This window comes from Sapajus apella, unplaced genomic scaffold (assembly GCF_009761245.1).
Source record: "Sapajus apella isolate SASKATOON/1434 unplaced genomic scaffold, GSC_monkey_1.0 scaffold72, whole genome shotgun sequence".
Lineage (NCBI taxonomy): Eukaryota > Metazoa > Chordata > Mammalia > Primates > Cebidae > Sapajus > Sapajus apella.
Genome location: NW_022437012.1, coordinates 4,484,836 through 4,500,716, shown reverse-complemented (window position 1 = coordinate 4,500,716; position 15,881 = coordinate 4,484,836).

The window sequence follows — 15,881 nt, the reverse complement described above, 5'->3', positions numbered from 1 at the left end:
GGTACACCACCACATAGAAGCTGCCAAGGCTTGGGGCTTGCATCCTCTGAATCAATGGTCTAAGCTGAACCTTGGCCTCTTTTGTCCACAGTTGGAGCTAGAATGTCTGGGATGCAGGGCACAAAGCCCTGAGGCTGCACACAGAGCAGCAGGGCCCTGGGCCTGGGCCATGAAACCATTTTTCCCTCTTAGGCATCTGGGCCTATAATGGGAGGGGATACAACAAAGATCTCTGAAATCCCCTGAGGACATTTCCCCATTGACTTGGCTATTAACATTTGTCTCCTTGTTACTAAGGCAATTTTCTGTAGCCTGCCTGAATTTTGACAGAGAATTTTTTACTATAATATCTCATTATCAGGCTTGAAATTGTCCAAACTTTTATGCTCTGCTGCCCCTTTAAATATAGGTTCCAATTTTCAAACCATCTCTTAGTGACCACATATAACTGTACACTTTCAGAAAAAGTTGGGTTACCTCTTGAATGTTTTGCTACTTAGAAGTTTCTTCTGCCAAATACCCTAAATCATCTCTCTTAGGTACAAAGTTCCACAGATCTGTAGGGCAGGGGCAAAATGCCACCAGTCTTTTTGCTAAAGCATAGAAACAGTGACCTTTGCTTTGGTTTCCAATAAAATTCTAATCTCCAACTGAGAGCACCTCATCCTGGACTTCATAGTCCATATCACTATCAGCATTTTTGACACTACCATTTAAGTCTCTACAATGTTCCAAATTTTCACACATCTTTCTGTCTTCTTCTGCGCCCTTCAAACTGTTCCAACCTCTACCTGTTACCCAGTTCCAAAGTTGCTTCCACATTTTCAGTTTATCATTATAGTAAGATGCCACTCCTGATACTAATTCTCTGTATTAGTTTGTTTTAACACTGCTATAAAGATACTGCCTGAGACTGGGTAATTTATAAATAAGGAGGTTTAAATGACTCACAGGAAACTTACAGTCACGGCAGAAGGTAAAGGGGAAGCAAGGCACATCTTACATGGTGACAGGAGAGAGACAGAGTACAGGGGAAACTGCCACGTTAAAAACCATCAAATCTCATGAGAACCCACTCAATATCACAAGAACAGCATGGGAGAAACGACCACCATAATCCAATCACCTCCCACCAGGTCCTTCCCTCAACACTTGGGGATTACAATTTGAGATGAGATTTGGGTGGGGATACAGAAACAAACCATATCATATGGTAATATAGAAGTTGGTCCATTTCTTGACTCTATTTTGTTCCTTTGATCTACTTTTAATCACATATTATCTTAATTACTGTAGCTTTATATGTTAAAATCAGATGGTGCAAATATTCCTATTTTATTTTTTTATATACATACAGTGGTACCTGTCTTTGAGGTATATGTGATATTTTCATACATGCATACAATGGACAATGATAAAGACCAGTGCAATTGGAACATTCATTAACTCAAATATTCCCTCTTCTTTATATTGAAAACATTTCAATTTTTCTTATCCAACTATTCTGAACTTTGCAAAAAATGATTGTTAACTATAGTTGCCCTACTACATTATCAATTTTATTATTTCTATATATTTTTGTGCCCATTAACTAAAGAGGTTTTGTACCTATTATATACATACACACATTTATATATATATACACACACACATATATGTGTGTGTATATATATATAAATATGTGTATATATACATGTATGTGTGTGTATCTGTATAGAATATCTTTTTCCATCCCTTTACTCTAAGTTTAGGTGTATCTTTATAGGCAAAGTGAATTTCTTGCAAGTAGCATATAGTTAAATTGTTGCTCTTGTTATTTGACCACTCTACGTCATTTAATTTGAGAATTCAGTCTATTTACTTTCAGTGTTTTACTAAGAGCTAAGGAGGTACTACTATCATACTGTTACTTGTTATTTGGTTGGCACGTAACTTCTCTTTTCCTTTTTTCCACCTTACTGTCTTCCTTTGTGGTTACATAATTTTCTCTGATAATATTTTCAAATGTGTTGCTTTTTATCTTTGGTGTATCTATGATGGGGTTTTGCTTCATGATTACCAGAAAAAAAAATCTTAAAGATATAAACACTTATTGTAAACAGATAACTTTGACCATTAAGGAAACAAAAAGAAACAAAAAAGGAAAGAACTAAAATGCTCTACACTATGACTCTATCTCCTAACATTTTGACTTCTTGTCATCTCAATTTACACTTTGTATACTATCACTTAAGACACTTCTTTAAATGTTACTAGTTTTGATAGGTTTGTCTTTTAGTGTTCAGACTAGAGATATATGTGGATTACACACAATTACAGTATTACAATGTTCTGAATTTTTCTGTGTACTTACTTTTTTAAAATAAATATTTTATTGCACTTTAAGTTCTGGGGTACATGTGCAGATCATGCAGGATTGTTGCACAGGCACATACATGACAATGTGGTTTGCTGCCTCCAACCCCCAATCACCTATATCTGGCATTTCTCCCCATGTTATTCCTCCCCAACCTCCCTACCCGAGGTTGTCCCTCCTCTATTCCCCCCCAACATACCACGGTGTATGTTGTTCCCCTCCCTGTGTCCATGTGTTCTCATTGTTCAACATCCACTTATGAGTGAGAACATGAGGTGTTTGATTTTCTGTTAATGTGTCAGTTTGCTGAGAATGATTGTTTCAAGTTTAATCCATATCCCTGCAAAGGACATGAACTCATCCTTTTTTATGGCTGCATAGTATTCCATGATGTATATGTGCCATATTTTCCTTGTCCCCCAGCTTTTGTTTTTCTGGGAAAGATTTTCTCTCTCCATAATGTTTCAAGAAAAGCTTTGCTGGGCATACTGTTCTCAGATGACAGATTTTCTTCGGCACTTTGAATATGGGAGTCTTCTCACTCCCTCCTTGCCTGCATGGTTTCCTCTGGGAAGTATGTGACCAAACAAAGCAAATCTCCTTTATGCGTTATTTGGTTCTTTTATTTTTGCTGTTTTAGGATCCTCTCTTTGTCCTTGACATTTGAGCATTTGATTATTATATACCCTGGGATAGTCTTACTTCTGTTAAATCTGTTTGGTGATATCTTAACTCACTGTGCCTAGATTTTTATAGATTTGTCTAGGTGTGGAAAGTTTTATGTTATCATATTTTTTAATAAGCTTTCTTCCTCTTGGTTTTTCTCACCTACTTCTTGAAAACAAATGACTTAGATTTACACTTTGATATTATTTTCTAGATCCTGTCAGATTTTTTTTTGTTTTTCTTCCCTGACTATATCTTTTGAAATAGCCTGTTTTTGAACTCATTGGTTCTTTCTTCTGCTTGAGTCCATTCTCCTATTGAAAGTCTCTAATGCGTTTATTTTTATTTTTATTTTTTTTAGTTCAACAAATGTATTAGGTCCAAGGTTTCTGTTTTATTTGTATAAATTATAATATCTTTGTTAAATTCCCTCAATAATTTTTTTAACTGTTTTATGTGTTATATTGAAATTTGCTGACTTTTCTTAGAATTGGTATTTTGTATTATTGATCTAGATGCTCACAAATTACAATGTCATTAGTGTTGGTCAATGCCTTCTTGTTTTGTCCATTTGGAGGAGATTATGGGTTTCTGTTTGCTGTTATGTATATCTATGGCTTCACACTGAATAATTAGTTATTTATTCCAGTCTTTACTGTATGGCTTATTTTGGTCTTTCTTGAGTATAGTTGCTTAGAGGTCTTTAGAGTTGCGTTTTGAGTCACCTTAATCCTAGATCTCTGCTTCTTTCTCAGCACTAGCTGTTGCCTTAAGCCCAGATTTGCCTCAGCTCTCATAAACATTCACAGCACTCCCCATCCTTACTTTGAGGGGGTTGGGTAAAGGGGATAGTCCAGCCATGTTCAATGGCTGGCTAGAGGTTCATACATCAGAAGACTCATGGACTGTGCCTCCTATAGCATGGTGCTGCTTAACAGCTACTTTGATTTGCCATCTCCTTTGACTGAAATAAAGAACACAGTTTGTCAGAGGCTGAGATTTTCACTCCTATCTCCCCCTTTGTCTAGAAATGCTCTCAGGGGTTTTCTTTCTAAAGGCACTTGCAGTGCTTTTCACGGGTTAAGGCAGGTTCCTTTATGTGAACTCAAGATGGTGAGAAAGCTGGTTGTCTGCCTCAATCTCACTTTTTCCAGTATAACAAGTGAGTCCAGTAGGTATTTCCTGCATTTGGTGCTTGGTAGGTTGGGGAAAACTTTTCTTGGATAGAGATGTTCATTGTTTATTTCTTTTCTTTTGCTTTCTTTTTTTTTTTTTTTTTAGACAGAGTCTCACTCTGTCACCCAAGCTGGACTGCAGTGGCACGATCTTGGCTCACTGCAACCTCTGCCTCCCAGGTTCAACCAATTCTCCTGCCTTAGTCTCCTGAGTAGCTGGGGTTACAGGTACCTGCCACCGTGCCCAGCTAATTTTTGTAGTTTGAGTAGAGACGGTGTTTCCTCATCATGGCCAGGATGGTCTCTAACTTCTGACGTCGTGATCCGCCTGCCTCAGCCTCCCAAAGTGCTGGGATTACAGGTGTGAGCCACCACGGCTGGCCATCATGTCCATTCTTATATTTCCAAACTTCGTGGGTTATTACCTACTTTTCTTAGAATTAATAAGTTAACTATGAGGTGTTTATATGTGGCTTTTATTCTATTTATTGGGCTTTTGTTTTGTAAAATGCTTTGAATTTGTGTATTTATGTCTATTGTTCATTTTTAAAACTCCTCAGCCACTATATCTTTACCTAATTGTTTGGCCCTATCCTCTCTTGCCTCTCTTTCAGGGATTATAATTATATGTAAGTAAATTATCTTACCATTTTCCTACATTTCTCATGTTTTATCCTTCTTCCTTGTTTCCTACTCCTCCTCTTTCTCCTCCTTTTTTCAGCTTCTTATACTCCAGCCAGGATAGTTTCTGCTAAAGTTTCTTCCAGTTCCTTAAACCTTTCTTTAGGTGTTTCTTATTTGCTACAAACCCAGATATTGAGTTCTTGATTCCTGTTATTTCTTTTAATTCCAGAGTTCTCTTTGATTATTTATATGTTACACTTTATAATTCAAGTATCCTACTTGTCACTTATTTACTTGTATATGTTAATCAAAATTATAATTGTTTTTATATGTATTGCTTTATCTTTTTGAACCATTCTATGTATTCATAAGTGATATGTACTCATATCATTATGAATATCATATTCTATGATATTCATAATGATATGAGTACATATCACTTATGAATACATAGAATATGATATTCATAAGTGATATGTAATACATTGCAACTGCAAATATTTAAGGTGTAAAATTTGATTAAAGGATACAAAAGTATACAATTTGACATGCGCATGTATCTGTTACAATAATCAAGACAATCGGCATACTTCTTTCTTTGTAAATTACCCACCTCAGCTTTTCTCTGTAGCAACAAAAGTGGACTAAGATAGTAGATAAATATGTAACATTTTAAAAAACTGCTAAATTATGTTTCAAAGTTATGTTAACATTCCTACTACATTCTCGACAGCAGTGTATGAGAGCTTGAGCTGCTCCATAGTCTTCCTAACTCTTTTTAATTTTAGTCAATCTAATACCTATTTCCTTTTAACTTGGTATTGTCTAAGTACTAATAACTTCCAGCATCTTCTCATGTGCTTATATGCCATCTACATATCTTCTTTGGCAAAGCATCTGTTCTAATATTTTTTCCCATTTTCTAACTGAAAATCTATTAGAACTAAAATTAGTGAGTTTTTAATCTCTAAATATTAGCAGTATGCAATCAAGTTTCAAAATTTAAAATCATCACATATATCATCATAAAATATTCAATACTTAATGATAAATCTTACAAAATATGTACAAGATTTGTACACTGAAGAATAAAAATCGTAATTATTATACAGTAAAAAAATAAATAATAGATATACTGTGTTTATGATTTGAAAGACTCAATATTTTCAGTGTAATGATTCCTCTCCAGTAGGCATATAGATTAATACAATCTCAACCAAATGCAAGAAAGCTTTTGTTCATTTCCAGAAATTAACTACCTGATTCTAAACTTCATGTAAAACTAAAAAGGCTGACAATATCTAGAATAACTTTTAAAAAGAGCAAATTGGGAAAACTAACACTAACTGATGTCAATACTTACAAAGATACAATAGCTAATAGCATGTGTTTTTTATATAAGTCAATGCAACAGAATAGAGGCCACACAAGAGATCTCCACATGTATAGACAACTGATTTTTCTCAGAGGTACAAAGACAATGAATGGAGAAAAGGTAGTTTTTTCTCAAGTGGTACTCAAATATATGATGAGCTTTGATTTATATCTCATATCACATACAAAAATTATGCAAAATAGATCACAGATTTAAAAATCATACATAAAACTGTAAAATTTCTGAAAATTACTATAGGAAAAAAATATTATCTAGAATTAAGCAAAGATTTCTTAAATAATACACAAATAAAACCAATAAAAAATAAATTGATATATTGAGCTTCTAATATATTGATATATTAAGAATAAATTCTTAGGTTTTATTCTTTAAAAGATGATGTTATGTCAATAAAAGATAAGCCATTGATTAGTAGAATATACTTCCAAATAATATCGCTAAAAAAAGACTTCTATCTAGAATATATAAAGCTCTTATCTTGCTATAACTCTAATAGCTGGATCATCTGTAGGTTCCATTTCAGAGTCTATCTCTTGGTTTTGGTCATTTGGTCTTTGCTACTGGCACATATGACAATTTTCTTGGAATTCAATATTCTGTTTATAAACTTGCAGTGATTCTGTATTATATTCTTTTCCTTCAGATAAAATTTACTTTTGTTTGACAGGTAGTTATAGTAGAAACAATCAACACAATACTAATAATTGAAATTGTTTGTGGGAAGATTTAAGCATATTTTGACTACTTTTTTAAAAATGTTGATTTGTTCTCTTTCCTAAGGTGTGGACTTCATCACAGCTCAAAGTCTGGAATGTTAATCAAGTCCCCCCATTCCCAGTTGGCTCAGAACCCTAATTATTTTTCACTCTAGTGATGTAAGACTATAAAAGCCTTAATTATATTTTTATCTTTGAATTTGCCTGTTGGCTATCACCATTCACAGGTTAAAAAATCAACAAATATCACAAATGCAAAAGTTGTAGAGGATCTGGACTCACCTAAATATGTTACTTTATCCTATGAGATATTGGTCCTTCAAATTCGAATTTTTGACTCCTCAAATGATGGTATCAAAGAGTTACTTTGTAAGATTAATTTTTGATAGCTTTTATAGTAGTTGACAACAAGGATATTGGTCAAATAGAAGCTACTCTGTCATTGGTAGAAGTGGATTTATCTCTCCTAGGTAATTTAATAAAATAAAGTCATTAAATATAAGACAGAAAATGCTATATAATTTTCTCCAAGGTTCTGAGCTATTCGTAGAGTCCATATCATCAATCTTTACCATAACCTTGTCAACACCGGTAACTCATTAACTGTCCAAAGGTCACCCAACAAACTCATGAGAGGTCCAGAAATAAAAGCTGAACAGTTATCTTAATCCCTAGAGCCACATAGACTACGAATGTCTTGTATAAAAATTCATCTTGATTTAGGAAGTACTAAGTAATTCTATCAGTGAGCTATCTGTCATTTTCTCAGTCTCATGTCCTCTACAGGAAAAAGAAAAGGAGTAAATGAGATAATTTTAGTCTCTGATTTTCAATAAGATTAGTAATATGTTTTTTTAAATAGTATTCTTATTTTTTTCTGTTTATAATAGTACAATTCAAAGGGCAAAAAAAATTTGATTTCTGATTACAAGTATCAGAAACTTGGATAAAATGACCACCTGATCTTTGGTAGATCTAAAATGAGACAGGGACCAATACATAATTTCAATACCTCCCAGACATAACCATTCAGTTATTCATTCAACAATCATTTAATATAGGCCATGCAAATGATGTTCTTTGTGCTAGTTGCATAGCAGTATACAAAACACAGATGTTCCCAAACACATAAAACATATATTCTTGTACAGAAAAGAGATAAATTAATACATAATATACATGCCAAGAAGTAACAAATGTTATTAAAAAGTAGCGCCAATACCCAAAAAGCAGGAATGCTATTTTAAAAGGTGGGTCTTTTCTTAAAAAGTAACTTTTGAACAGAGGCCTTCATGAAGTTGGGGTTGGGAAACAACCTTGTACATTCTGTGGAAGTACATTCCAGGCAGACGGAAGAGAAAGTGGAAGGACTGTAAAACAGAAGAATTTTTGTAATACTAGAAGAAGAACAGGTAAGGCAATTATTTGAGTGCAGAGGGAAGATTAGAGGTTTGGAAATGAGATAGGATAGAAAAAGGATAGCAAAACCAGTTATGAACTAAGGACTTGAGTGAGAAGAACAAAAGTAGAGGAATAAGAGGAGAAGCAGGGACACTATTTAAGAAGCAGTAATCAAGGTGAGAGACATTGGTGGTGTGGACTAAAATAGGGAGGAAGGAAGAGCTGAGAACTGGAAGGACTTTGAGTAGATTTTGTTTGTAGAATTATCAGGATTTTCTGATGAAGTAGATGTAGAAAAACAAAGTGAGAAAGTGGTATTTTGGCAATGCAAATGGTAGGGTGGTGATGCCTATTACTGAGAAAAATAACACTGGAAGAAAGGAAGATCTGGGGGAGAAAATCACCATCATTTTTATCCCAGATCCTTTACTGACTTCAAAGTCATTAATAAAACATGTAACTGCTAAAAATCCCTATCAACTATTAATTTGCTTCTCTATCTTGTACTCTTTGATCTATAAGAACACGAGTAGTCTATGAGAACAATTCGAGACCTAAGAGGATATATTAAGTCATAAAAAAGTAGAAAAGACAAGTCCTTGGATGAGGAAGCCAAGGATATCTTGAACCAAAGGACAAATTTAAGCTCAACTGAAATCAAAGGTACACTTTCCAAGCTGATGTGATGTATTACAAGATGAATATTTCAAATCGATTGCTCAACCAGTGTTCAGTTTTCTTCTGCAGGTTCAAGATCTGCTTCTGAATAAGTACAAATAACATCTTCATGAACTTTTATCCTCATATACTTTTCTAACTTCCTCATCTCCACAAAGCTCACAGGGCTAGGTGCTGAGAAAAGGAAACAGGATAAATGTAAGGATACTATTTTATTTCCAACTCTTAATTCTTTTGAGACCTGACACCAAATGTTAATGTCCCATATATAGATGATCATGAAAATTTCCCTACTATGTATTTGGTATTCCCACTTACTGGATCTCTATCATCTGCCATTATCATGGAACTGGTCAGGCAGGGGCAAGCCAGAAAGAATGCCAAGTCTCTTAGGGGTTAAAACAAATCCTAGAAGAATCTATTCAATGGCAATATTCTCTCATTGTTCTTCTGTTTTCCTTTGCAACTCTGTCAGGCAACATAACTCTGGAGACCTCCAAGAAAAAAAACCTATTGAAAAAGTGTCCCTGTGACTATGGTTGCCATGTTGCATCTTGATAAAATGCACTACATGTCTATATCTCTGGTAGTTAATTCTGACAAAGCTCTCTAAATATATTGAAGCTGGTGTGCAGCTCATAGGCTAAAATATTAAAATTTTAATAGCTTCCAATGCATTCTCAAATATGAGCATGCTATACACTTTGATTTCCTTTGTAAGAGTTGTAATCTCTGAGCAATAATCTGCCATCTAATTTACATTTTTATGATGTGTCATAGATAAGAAAATATTCTTCCTTAATTCTACATATCTTTCTCTTCTGAATTGTTTTTTTTTTTTGTACTATGTAAGGAGCTACAGATTTTATAAAATAATTGGCACCAAAAGAAGAACCTATACTATTCCTAAAAAATACCTAATTTTGCCACTAGAGATTTGTGAGGCATACTGACATGACAGAATTCCCTATATTGGGTAAGAAATATTCCTTAACTTTGCTCATTTATTCTATTAACCTGATCAACATGGAAGTCTTTTTAAATGTATAAATTTAAATTGGCCACATTTTTCATTTATGTACTGTTCTTTTGAAAGTACTAAATACACCATAACAATATCTCTTAAAATGAAACCACCAGTCTCCATTTGCCCTTAAAAATCAACAGATTTTTCCACTTTCCATTTTCACTAAATATTTGTAATCCCTTTGAATAGTGCATCTGGAATATAAACTATATCTCAAAACTGTACTATAGTTTAAATGTAAAAGTAAGGTGAAGTTGAAGTGATGATAATTCCAGTTAATATATAAATGTTTGGAGAAGAGTTAAATAGTCCTAGAAAACAATGTAGTCATTAGCAGAGTGATGAGAGATAAATCTCAAAACACAGAACAAGACTAGATTATTTAAGGCACTAATCAATGTTGATGAAAATGTCAAGTTACTTTACAAAGCACAAAGCCAGAAAGTCAGAAGGGATTAAGCTCATACAACATGTATTCCCTGGGGACAACAGGGAACTTCTGCTTCAGCACAGGCCAGGCCTTGACCATTCACCTGGCTGGCAATGTATCCTTGCTCTGTAAATAAGTGCCTGCAAAAGTCAATAGGAAAGTGTGTCCTTCTGCTTTCCTTGCAAACAGGAAGAGCAAAACAGCAAAACGACAGAGAGAAATTATGATATGTTCAATATATTTCATATATATTTAATTTTGGGAAGGTTATGAAAAAAATATTCATGCAATGTTGTAATATTCCTGTTAGAGAATTATGAGTGCCCTAAGTAAAAAAGAATATGTTAAATCATTTTATTCCTTCAAAGTGTATGTAGTATACAGTCATTCACTTAGACCTGGTGATATGCCACTTATTTTCTCTGCTCCTAAGAAACAGGTAGTGCTAAGTCTGCTCAGACAGTTGAAACATTTAACGAAGAGACTTTACTAACAGTGGTATTAACTGTAGCCACTATCTCATTATAATTTAATGACTAGGAAATAAACAGATACATTTGAAATCCTCTTTCAACTGATACCAACTTCGCATTTGTTCATCTTTCATTTATTGCTTTGTAAAACAGAATATATTAATCAATGTAACACCTGTGAAGGTAAAGGGAATCTCTCCTGATAACTGATCAAAAATTTGTGATTTTTTTGTTTTGTTTTAGTATTACAAACTATCTTAACGTTAGCCCACCTGAGAAAGAAATCAGGATGGCATAAGAGCCAGTACTATGAATTTACACATATAGACAAATTAAGAAGTATAAATTCAAATTTGGAGGCTATGCCAACAATTTTACTCCATGAGATTTTCCATCAAAGATTTCAGCTTTAGCAGAAATACATATCATTTTAAAACTAATTAAGGCAATAGTATGGAGAATATAGCTGCCAGTTCACCATAGGTTGATCATGTTCATTTTCTTTTATTTTCTATTATCTATTGGCACTGACAAGTTGTGTCTCATATTATAATTATATGTAGACATTTTTTTCTCACAAAATTCTCAGTGCTATGATACGGTCATTGATAAAATTTAGGCATTCTTAGTGTAGTCAATAACTTGAAGATTGTATTGAAATAGATAAAATAGAATAATCAGCACAAGTAAGAATGCATAAAAGTACCCTATTGACCTAATGAATCACATTTAATGCTTTGAGAGGCATAACCTCATGTAAAATATGGATTCTTGTTGATGGGTACACAAGAAATGGGGGACTAACTTTGATAGAATACTCAAGGTTTTGAGGCTTGACTTTTAAAAAAGATAAACTGCCACTTTATAACATGTACACAAAGTCAATTCTTCATGCCTCCCTTCCTATATCTGAAGGGAATGTGAGTGAGACTAGCCTTCTTCCCATTTGGAATTTATCACTAAAGTTTCTGACTTCCAATGGCTTCATCCCACATTGAAAGTTGCCCTGGAGATCAATTTTCATCTAAATTCAAACGCCCTTAAAGATGGGCCCCTCCGTGAATTTGAAGATGTGTATACATAAGATTCAAGCATGGCTGCAGCTCTGCTCTGATCACTCATGCAGGTCCTATTTGTCCTTTCATTTCTGAAATAGAAAGTGAAGATCAAAAGAAACACAAGCTTGTTCTCCTAGAAGACAGCTGGCACCCCCTCTCACTTCCAGTTTTTACAGGTCCCTTTCTCCAAACAATGGTGATTTATCTGTCTTCTGATAAAATAGGATGCCTTTGCAGTGGCATAATTAATATCTTGGAGAATGATGGATGTTCTCCTCTTGTTTGATGGCATTGCTTCCTCTATATGACAGTTTTACTGTTCACAAATATTTTAGTTGGTCTTCAATTTGATCAGTTTACCTTATTTTCGGTTTTCTCTCTCAGATCGTCATTTATGAGAAGTCATCATTCTAGATATTTCACTATATTGATTTTCTACTGCCACCTATAAAATCCTCTCTTTCTTTGGAAGGAGTAGAGGACGAAGGGAATATAAAGAAAGTATGAGAGGTCCCATTCTGTTATGAATTATCTAACTGTACAAACTGAAGCTTCTGTTCTTACTTTACAAAGTGTGAATATTAAATCTGCCAGAGATACTACATAGTTTGCTCAAAGAGTTAAAAAGAATGGGTAGATGGCTGAGCCACTGTTTGAAGCTGAGTTTGATTCTTAAGTCCATGGTTTGTCATATTCTCTTGTGATTGTGAGTTCTCTATGGACTTTAGAATATCATGTCACTAAAGGCTTGCAACTGGGATGGAGAATAAAAGTAGCAAGTTTTACCATGTCCCAGCTCTGAACAGAACTCGTTCTATATTTGACCATATCAGCCTACAAACTCTAATTTGAGAGTTAGAAAAGGCATCCTTGAAATGTCTTTGTGTCTTTGCTCTCCTATACCTCCACTTATTTAGACACAGACATATGAGTCCAATCCCATATATGTGTAGTCTATAATCCGGGCTGATAATATTCCATCTTCCTAGCCATGACGATTGGTCCCCAATGGGTTCTTGAGCCAAGCCAAGGTAATTAGAATCCTACTCTGGGACATTTTTACTGGAATTTCAGGGAAACACCTCATTTAGGTCATAGAATTCCAGCTGGCCACATTCCCTGTCTATGGAAAAAGTCTTTCAGTTTTGATGGCAATGTATAATATTTTAAAAACAATAAAGGCAGCATGAAGGAGAATATAGCTTCCATTTCACCATGGGCACACAGCACAGATGAGAAAGCAGGAGAGAGGAAACCAGGAAGAGAACAATAGAAGGATGGGGAAAAAGAGAGAAAATGAGCCAGCATCTGTGATTTCCTGCATTTAGTTGTCCCTGAAACTCCATGTCTGTCCTGTTTTTGTTATATGAGCCAAAAACAAACTTTTTTTCCCCAAAAGTAGTTTGACTGGGTTTCTAGTATGCTATCTTTGTGCACCAAATATTTCTTTTTTCTATTTTTTTTTTTTTTTTTTTTTTTTTTTTTGGCAGAGTTTCACTCTCACTGCCCAGGCTGGAGTGCAATGGCGTGACCTCGGCTCACAGCAATCTCCGCCTCCCAGGTTCAAGCTATTCTCCTGCCTCAGCCTCCCAAGTAGCTGGGATTACAGGCATGAGCCACTATGCCCAGCTAATTTTTGTATTTTTAGTAGAGATGGAGTTTCTTCATTTTGGTCAGGCTGGTCTTGAACTCCCAAACTCAGGTGATCCACCCACCTCAGCCTCCCAAAGTGTTGGGATTACAGGCGTGAGCCACTGTGCCTGGCCCAAAGATTTCTATACACAGCACTCCAAATTAATATATGCCATCTTCACCATTACGCAATTAATCCATGTATGCAAAGGCCACTCGTATCCCTGAAACTATCAAACTAAAAAGCAAAGCAAAAGAGAACACAAACACACAAAAATATATGCCATGATAGGACTTAATATTCTTATCGCTAGTCACCTCTCTCGTTAAGGAACTCGAAGCTAAGGTGAAATGCAAATATATCTTGCATCACCTTATAAAAGGGTCGAATATGAATCGAATGGTGGTGGCCTCTTAGCACACTAGTCAAAATACTTGTCTTAGAATATGGAACCTAGGCAATGATACAAACTCTGTTGGCAATCATCTATGTTACTTTGGGCATGCAACATCTGTGCTTCAGTTTTCCCATATATAAAATGAGGAGAATTGTCTTAAATCAACTTTAGTAACTCTTCCAGCTCTAATATCCTATTACTCTATAACATGAAAGCCTTCTCTGATTAGCTTCAGTCATTTAACCATGGTTCAGGAATGTTCTGAAACAGGTGGCATGAGTAATAAGAGAAAGGCTACAGAAATTGGACCAAGCCTTAGGTTGGTACCAGCCTCATGAGCACAGAGTCCAGTGTCCTTGCTGCAGTGAGGATAGTACTGGGCACCACAGAAAGGAGAGAGTTGGGAAGAGGAAGTGGAAGAGCTCCTGGGGATGAGCTATATGCTATGCATACTCTGTTGTGTGATATTCTCAGTTCTCTGGGCTTGTGGAGCAGAGAGTAACTATAAGGCTTGTTTTGTTCATATGCTCTGGATTACTTATGTGAGGTCAATAATACATTCTAATTTTCACTGAAACTTATTTATGAAGGCAATTGGTTTCCCCCAGTGACCACAAATTGTATTTTCTCAAACGCAAAAACTCATGCAGGTATAGCGTAATTCTCCTTTGTATAATAAATGCATGAAAATATATTCTTGTCCCCTTGGGCTATTTGTATTTTAAGAAAATAATATATACACTTCAGTGTGGTATGGTTTTGATAATACAGTATATTGTAGTAAATATTTTCATTCTCACAACAGCACACTCTAAATCAGGTACTTTGGACCATGATGACACACAGCTGAGTGGAGAGTTTTCAGTGCAGTGAAATTCAATGTTACTGACGTTTGGAGTCAGATAAATTTGATTCCCAGCTCTACCATCTATTATAAACTCAGGCCTATTATCTTATAAACTAAGGTCTTAGTAACTCTACATCTATTTTCTCATATGTAGTATGTGGAGTATAATTCCTACACATAGGGGTGCTTTGAGAATGAACTCGCATGACTTATGTAAAGCACCTGGCACACAATAAGTGTTCATATATGTTAATATTCTTCCAAAGAATTGCTGCAAAAGGCATGTTACTGGGTTATTTTTCTGATTTTCATTAAGATGATTCCATTTATTAAATGTTTCCTTAATTCAACTTAGAAAAATCTTTATTAAGTCATTTCTGTTTCCACTTAATTATTTATGTCAATCATTAATTTGTTCTCTAGATTTTAGGAACGGTATTAATAACGAAGCATATGCAAGCTCCCAAACCAGACATTCAGATGGGTTTCTTTTGATTTACTTTTAATTGAAATACTCCCTAGTCTTTTAGGAAACTCAGGGACAAAAAGGTTTGGGATGATTCTTCTTTTCTCTGTTTTTTTCAGATTCTAACCATTAGGATGCACTGGGATAGATTCTTGATTCTTTAAGGAAACAGATAATCACACCATAAAACCATTATCTTAATTTAATAGGATGGAAAATAGGTGGAAGTTTAAAAGATTTGGACTGATTACTTTTTTAAAAAGATAGTTTACTTCCAAAACAATCTTTGAAGGATGAAGTAGTTTAATTTAACTTTAATATTGATCAGTTATTTTTCCCTTTTTAACAAAGCACAGAAACAGGAAGTGACTGTCATTATATCAAAGAAAAATTAAAGCTTGATAATTACAAACACTTATGATATCAAGGTCAAATATTTCTGCATCAGATAATTACAGCAATCACAGGACTTCATAATTTAGTAATGATATTATGAAATAATATTACACTTATGTTTTTGTTTTCAGAACACTTTCAT